This window comes from Bos grunniens, chromosome 19, assembly GCF_055505025.1.
Source record: "Bos grunniens cultivar Pamir isolate PY7600 chromosome 19, Bosgru_T2T1.0, whole genome shotgun sequence".
Lineage (NCBI taxonomy): Eukaryota > Metazoa > Chordata > Mammalia > Artiodactyla > Bovidae > Bos > Bos grunniens.
Genome location: NC_141183.1, coordinates 4,018,530 through 4,025,340, shown reverse-complemented (window position 1 = coordinate 4,025,340; position 6,811 = coordinate 4,018,530). Strand labels below are relative to the sequence as shown.

At 43.4% G+C, this 6,811-nt stretch overlaps 1 long non-coding RNA gene across 1 annotated transcript; it reads left to right on the top strand.

The window, feature by feature from the left end:
• Nucleotides 1-1,200: 1,200 nt before the first annotated feature.
• On the top strand, nucleotides 1,201-6,228 carry LOC147350971 (uncharacterized). Its single transcript, XR_015146785.1, has 3 exons — nucleotides 1,201-1,328; nucleotides 3,539-3,658; nucleotides 3,737-6,228. It is a non-coding gene; the product is annotated as an uncharacterized LOC147350971 (long non-coding RNA).
• The last annotated feature ends 583 nt before the right edge of the window (nucleotides 6,229-6,811 follow it).

The following is a 6,811-nucleotide window of genomic DNA, read 5'->3' as shown; positions in this document are numbered from 1 at the left end:
GGTCGGATGAGAATGACACGGTTTTCTAGCTCTTTTTCTGCTGGCCTCAAGGTTTCGGAGGCTCCGATTCCCTGCCTAAGGATGTAGCTCTTATTCTCTCTCTCCTCCTATATGAGTCTCCCCCTGTGTAACGCGTGTCCAACCCTGTCCTTCAGTCTTGTCGGTGATAAGGGATCTGTGATCTCCCTAGCTATGGGTGCTTATCATGCCTTCTTGGTTTCTATGAATCCTTTGTAAATAGTGTCTTCATGAGACTCTTCTCGGGCACCTTGTTTAAAGTTCTGTTTTTTTCTGGTACCTTGATGGACAGTGTCTACCTACCCTGAACTGTAGGTTATTTCAGGATAAGAATCATACACTACATATTTTATCTTCATGTCCTTCGTGCCTTAAAAAAGGACCAGGGCCTTTGGAAGTGTTTCTAGGAAGTGTTTTTGTGTGGTGGTGGTGGCATGCCGAATCTTTTAGTTAAAGCATGTGGGACCTAGTTCCCTGACCAGGGATCGAACCCAGGCCCCCTGCACTGGAAGGGCAGAGTCTTAGCCACTGGACCCCAGGGAAGTCCCCTAGAAGTGTCTCTAGAAAGTATTTTAAAAGGTTTATTGGAAGAATAAATGTATGAATGAATACTACTTTTAAGATGAGATGAGGAATAACACAGAAGAAGAGACAAAACAACTTGTAAAATAGGCCTTTGAAAAGCATGCTCTGGCCCCCGTCTAACTTAGCACTAGAGACGGAAGTATGCAGCTGGGGGCTCTCCCTCCTTCGAAAGAAAATTCAGATACACTTCCTAGACTGCGATAGCTCCAGGTCTGGAACCAGGCTCTCCCTGTTGCCGTGCACATGGGAACGTTAGATGGGAGAACATGGAGACTCGGGAGGCCGCGTTCAAGAGGAACGCCAGCCACAGCGCTCCTTCCTTGAGACGTTAACTCTGCAGTTTGGGATTAGCTCCTGTGGTTTGGCTGGTTACCTGGTTGATGTTTAGCAAGCAGTAACAGACATTTCCCTTTCTTCTCTAGGCAACCCAGTGCCCAAACCAAAACAGCATTGTTCTGCCTAGAGAACAAAATAAAACAGTCAAACAGCACAAGCCCACGGCAGAGCGTGTCCATGCGGTATTTCCCTCTGAGATTCTTAAGGATTGAGAAACACCATGGCCAGTTTAGTGTTGCCCTTTCAAAGCCTTCTTGCTGCACACAAAGTAAAATGTCAACCCCCCGAGAGCTGGGTCACTAAGAGAGCTGCACATGTCGGAATAGACGTCCAGGAAGGAGGTGGAGGGCAGAGATGCCATGGGGTGCCAGCGGGACTCACCTTTTCAGGTATGCCATGAGAAAGGCAGCAGAGGAGCTGGTTTACTCAATCTAAAGGCAAGAGGTGGTGATGAATGGGCAAAGGGCTCCAGGGAAGAGAGGGCACGCGTGTGACGCACTTACACGCTGGTCTACTCTCCTTCCCAGTCACGCGCCCACCAGTCTCGTGCTTCTGCTGCTGCTGCTGTTCCCACTGCTCACGTCCCCGCCAGTGGCATCACCACCATCAGCAGGGCCTTCATGACCACGGACAGTGGTTACAAGTATCCTGCAAGGGAAAGCGAAAGTCGCTCAGTCGTGTCCGACTCTGCCACCCCAGGGACTATGCAGTCCATGGAATTCTCCAGGCCAGAATACTGGAGATGGTAGCCTACCCCTTCTCCAGGGAATCTTCCTGACCCAGGAATCTAACTGGAGACTCCTGCATTGCAGACAGATTCTTTGCCAACTGAGCTGTCAGAGAAGCCATGTGTACATACATACTAAGTATATTAACACCTGTGCAGTTCAGTCTACATCCATTTTATACAAGGAAATTCATGCATATTTAAATTTAGATTCATCCACCCATAAATCCTGCTATTTTCTCCCATACATGTGGTTTTTCCTATTGCTCTCAAGACTTTGTCTTTAGCAGTTTGATCATAATGTGTCTTTTTGTGTTTTGTGTTTTCCTGGTTGGGTTTGTTAAGTTTCTTGGATTTGAAGGATGGTTTTTTGTTGTTTAGTTGCTAAGTTGTGTCTGGTTTGTGACCCCAAGGACTTTGAGCCCACCAGGCAGGCTCCTCTATCCCTGGGATTCTCCAGGCAAGAATACAGGGGTGGGTTGCCATTTCCTTCTCCAGGGGATCTTCCCAACTCAGGGATTAAACCCGTTTCTCCTGCACTGCAGGTGGATTCTTTACCATTGAGCTGCCAAGAAAGCCTTGAAGGATGGTATGTTGGGGCACTTGACACTGTCTCACAGATTTCTATGGTCTGTGCAGTTTTCCTTATATTTTTATTTCGCTTCTTCAGCCTTGATAATTTCTACTGGTCTATTTTCCAAATTCATGAATTTTTTCTTGTGCCATCTCAAATATGCCAGATAGCCTATTCAGTTAATTCTTACATTTTAGTTTTTACATTTTTAGGTTCCAGAATTTCCATTTGATCCTATTCTTTTTCATAGTTTTCATTTCTCCCTTGAGAGTTTGTGTGTTTATTCATTTTTGGTATATTTTTGTTTAATTCTTTGAGCATATTCATAACAGCTCCTTAGAAGTCTTTGCTGTATCCAACATCTGGGCCGTTAGGCATAAGTTTCACCTTACGTTTGTTTTTTTTTTTTTTTTCTGGTGAGAACAACTTAAGTTCCACTCTCCTGGTGTATTTCTGTTATACAATACAGTGGTGTTAGCTGTAGTCACCGTGTTTCATCGTAGTTCCTCAGGCCTTATCCGTTTTATAGCCGAATGTTTGTACTCTTTCACCAGCCTCTCACTGTTTTCCTCGCTGGCCAGCCCCTGGTAGTCATTTTTTCTACTCTGTTTCTACGAGTTTGATTTTCACGTATTCATGATGCTGTGCACTATATGTCTTCCTCTGCCTGGCTTATTTCACTACCATAATGCCCTCAAGGCCCATCATGTGGTTGCAGATGACAGGGTTCCCTTCATTTTTTTCCTTTATGTATGTATCTGTGTGTATATATACACACAGTGGTAAAGAATCTCCCTGCCAGTGCAGGAGATGCAAGAGACACGGGTTCGATCCCTGGGTCGGGAAGAGCTGGAGGAGGAAATGGCAGCCTGCTCCAGTATTCTTGCCTGGGGATTTCCATGGACCAAGGAGCCTTGTGGGCTATAGTCCATGGGGTCGAAAAGAGGCGGACACAACTGAGCAACTGAGCACACACATACACACACATGTAGATACACAGATATCCATATATATATACATATATATGGATATAGATGATTTCATATATATATGGATATAGATATAGATGGATTTACAAATACTTATATGCATGGATATATAGTAGATGCACATATCTCATATTTTTATTCTGTTGATGTGAACTTAGGTTGTTCCATGTCTTAGCTATTGTGAATAATGCTGTAATGAATTTGAGAATGCTTGTATGTTTCTAATATCTTGGTTTTCTTTCCTTTGACTATACACCCAGCAGTGGGATCGCTGGGTCGAATGGTAAGCTCTGTTTTTAATTTCTTGAGGAACCTCCGTGCTGGTTTCCATAGCGGCTGCATCGGTTTCCATCCCCGCCGACAGTGCACCAAGCTTCCCTTTCTCCACGCTCACTCCAAGTGTAGGGCTGGTGTCTTTTCGCTTTAAAGGTAAGCATTTTAGGTAATGCATTATGATGAGTCTGGGTTTTATGTTTTCCTCTTACAGGCACAATGTTTATGTTTCAGGGGGCTATTCGCACGCACGGATTCAGAGTGGAACACCTGGCCTTCTCGCGGTGGGCAAGTGCTGAAGTCTGTGCCATTGTCTTTGTTCTTTGTGCTTGCCTCTCCAGCAGTGCCCCCTGTGCCTACGCGCTCTCCTGCTTAGCCTTGAGCAGAGGCTGTTCGGAAACTCCTCAAGTCACTAAGGCTTCCGCCTTCTGCCACCCAAGCTGCGTGTGGGGGTTGAGGAACACATTCAACGTTTACAAGTCTCCCCAGGCCTTTGATTTTTGCCAGATTCTCTGGTGTCTCCCACATGCGTATGCAGTTTAGTAGTCAGCCAGAGAGTGGATTATATCAGCCTTTCTATGGTTCTCCTGCTTCCAAAATCTCCTCATTAAATTTTTGTTCACTTTACCACTGACCCAAAACTAAGTTCACCACCTCTGGCCAGTAGATTTTTGCTTCTGGAACTTGGTGGGTAGAGAAATCCCCTAGGCATGAATCCCAAAAGCTCACTCTGTGTGTGTGTGTGTGTGTGTGTGTGTGTGTGTTTTCACAATGCAGAAATATTTTTTCATGAACAAATACTTCTCAAGCTCTTGCTTGCCTTTGGGTGTTTTCCTCTGCTCTGAAAAAGTTGATTTTTAATTTTTTTTCCATTTTTTTTTCTGCAAAGGGAAATTGACTCATAGATCTATTAATACATGGAGAATCACCGATTTTGCATACTTTTGTCTGTGAACCACTCTGCTCTCTGATTTTTTTGGCGTCTCTCTGCCTCGGATATGGCAGAACTGGGAATGCTCACAGACAGAAGCGAGTCCAGTGGATCCCTGGGGCTCAGTGGTTCAGTGGAGTGACTTGTGTCCCCCTCCAAACACATATGTTGAAGCTGTAACCCTTACAGTAACTATATTTGGAGATAGCATCCTTAGGGGGTAGTTAAGGTTAAATGAGGTCATAAGGATGGAATCTTAATCCAATAGACTGACCTTGTAAGATGAAGAAGAGAGAATTCTTTCTCCACTACACACACCAAGGAAAGGCCATGTGACCACAAAGTAAGATGGTGGCCATCTGTAAGACGGGAAGAATATTGTGATTTGGGAAGCAAAGTAATTTATTCATCTAAGTACATATAGCTTATCAGTGGCAGCTCCTTCACGTCAGCTGACTTGATGTGAAAAAGTTCATTGTTAACAGGAAAGTTACTAGCATATGTCACGACTGTCCAGCTTTAGATCAGATATTACCCATCTGACAACTCATCTTTCTCTGTGTATCAGATTTACCACGTTGATCCCATAGTCTTCCCTGGTAGCAATCTTCTGAATCTGAGGAGATGCTGACCTTTCAGCTGGCCATGCCTTCAACCATGACCCACGGCCCACACTGCTCACCCGACCATCTTCACTCATTGAAATACTGTTTGCCTTTGCCAGATTCTTGAGACTGTGATGCCCAGAGTCTGTCTGCTCCTACAGTAAACCAACATTTGTGCTTGTCTCCAGCCTGAATAGAGGACCTTTCTTAGCTAAAATGAATAAATTTCCACGGAAGCAATGATGTGGTTCTTTTCTTCTAGTGATGGTTGAGGTAACTGGGTTAAGGACTTAACATATACATCTATGGTACTTAGACTTTTAGAGAGCTGAGGCTTCTGTCCTTAGTGATATCCTTTTGTAATCAAACTCCAACTCGAAAAGAATCCAAAGAGAAGATAAACGTGGCCGCCAAGGAGAAATCAAGACTCATTTTCATCTATTAAGCTCTTTGCTCTCAGTTTTACTACAACTCATTTCTCTCTACTCACGTTAGATCTTTATTTGACTCTGTGGGTTTGGTGTCCCTCCTTCACTTAGATGAGCTTTCCTCGCTTATGGAATGAGTCTCAAGTCCAGTGCATTCTTCATCGCTGGCACTGTGCATGGTGTAACACAAGAGAAATTGAGCCATGGACATGTCTCCAAGATAAATCAACGATCTTCATTTGCAAATCAGTCTTGTTCATTTCCTGAAGCATTCAATCTGAAAAAGCCGTGGAGCTGGGATTTTTCCCTGTGATCTAGACGATGCTATCTTGTTATACTTCACGAATAATACTGAGTGCACGCTGTATGTATATATGTTCTCTAATTCTGCCTTGCAGCAGCCAAAACCAGAAGATTAGCATACAGAGATTACCATCTCCTGGGTCATTTTCTCAACTAGTATGCTTCACTTTCCCACAGGACAGGCCTGTCAATCCTCGCACCCCTGAATTCTTCAGCATGAGTCAATCCTGTGGTAAAATGTTCCCATTGTTAGGATAACTTCAGGCAGCGGAGGGAAAGCCCATCTTCAGGGGTTATTTCCAGGATAATAGATTACTAAGAACTGTCAATTACACAGATGACTCTGCAGTGTCTGACACATGGCAGTAACTAAGCAAGTATTCAAATGATTGTTAAATAAATAGACTTCCATTCACATTGTTGTCTACACCAGTGAAAAATAAAGTTGGATTCACAATATGAGAATATTTTACTTTCGTTATACTATGATCCATTCGTTTAGTGAATTAATAACTTGAGTATTCGGCATGGTGGTTTATGTGTATGCTAATTTCTCATTAAATGCTTCCCGAGTCTCCCTCTATCTTCCCCGGTGCCCTCTGTGTCTTTCACACTAATCCCCTCTTGTTCCCTAGGTTTACCTAATTTCCAAAATTCTGCTCTTGGCTCACTTTTAATCCCATTTCCCCCCATGGTGGTCCCTTCTATACAGATGATTTTAGCTCTTTCCCGTAGATAATTCATCATTATCTACAGGGGTAAGTCATCAACAGTTGGTAAGGGAGTGAAAACCTTGAATTGCAAACAGGGCTTTAAATTTTTTTTTTAGTGTCCCTGGATGTGTTCCAGTGTCTCATAGTTTGTATTCTATGGGAACTGGAATAGAGTTTGTGTCCTGCTGCTGTATGAAAACTGTGTAAATTTTAATTATATTGAATTGGTTCACAGTGCTTTTCACATCTATACTACCTTGCTGTCTATTCATCCTATTAATTTTTGAGAGTTTGATATGGAAACTTCACCTACAATTCTTAATTTATCT